Below are 1262 nucleotides of genomic sequence, written 5' to 3'. Positions count from 1 at the left end.
ACAAAATTGCATGGAGATTTATGAGCTCCAAGGTGTAAAAAATGTGTGTGTGTGTATGTACAATGTATACAATTTATTTTTTCTGTATGTGTATGTGCTTAGGACAAAAAAAAAAAACTATAAGGAAAAACACCACCAAAATATTAACATTGACATTCTTTTGCTATCTGCAGGGTCTGTAGTAGTAGCCCCTGCTCCATTCTGATGTGGATAATTTGTGTCTTTTTTCTTCCTTTCTTTGTCAATTTTGCTAGATGTTTGTCAATTTTATTGATTTTTTTCAAAGAATTCATTAATTTTTCTCTATTGTTTTTCTATTTTCAGTTCTATTGATTTCTGCTCTTCTTAATTTATTTTCTTCTATTTGTTTTGGGTTTAACTTGTTCTTCTTTTTCCATTCTCAAATATGTTAATCTAGTGCTGTAAATTTCCTTCTCAGCACTGCTTTTTTTGATTGTGTCCCACAAATTTCAATACATTGTATTTTTTATTCCCTTTGAGACTTCTTTGACTCATGGATTATTTAGAAGAACATTGTTTAATATACACGAGTTTGGAGAATTTCCTATTTTCTTTCTACTATTGCATTTCTAGCTCAATTCCATTGTGGCTAAGAACATAGACTGTATAATTTTAGTTGTTTTAAATTTGTTGAGATCTATTTTATGGCTTATGATATGATCTATATTGGTATATATTTCATGGTCTGGTAAAAATGTATATTCTACTTTAGTTGGGTGGTGTGTGATATAAGTGTTAATTAGATCCTGTCAATGATGGCATTGTTGAGTTCTTCTATATTCTTGCTGATTTTATTTGTTTTTTATTTTCTTGTTAATTGGTTCAGGTTCATCAAGGGGATGAAGAATTGAGTTATACTGCTTGTATTTGTTAGGTAAAGTCCCACTTATAGTTGCATCCTGCCCCTAAAAGGTATACCATACACCTTAAGCCCCCCATCTCCCTCCTTCCTCCCTTGTCCCTGCTCCCTCATTCCCCCACCCCCCCCACCTTGAATTGATTTGAGTTTTTCCTTTATCTGGGTATTTATTAGATTGTTTACTAGCTTCATATTAGAATTGAGAACATTGTATTCTTGCTTCTCCACTCCTGTGATATTTAACTAAGAAGAATGTGTTCCAACTCTATCCGAGTTAATACAAAAGATGTAAAGTCTCCATCTTTTTTAATAGCTGAATAGTATTCCATGGATACATATACCACAGCTTGTTAATCCATTCCTGGGTTGGTGGGCATTTAGA

This window comes from Otolemur garnettii, unplaced genomic scaffold (genome assembly GCF_000181295.1).
Source record: "Otolemur garnettii isolate 467f Iridium unplaced genomic scaffold, OtoGar3 scaffold00011, whole genome shotgun sequence".
Taxonomy (NCBI): Eukaryota; Metazoa; Chordata; class Mammalia; order Primates; family Galagidae; genus Otolemur; species Otolemur garnettii.
This window is presented reverse-complemented; position numbering follows the sequence as displayed.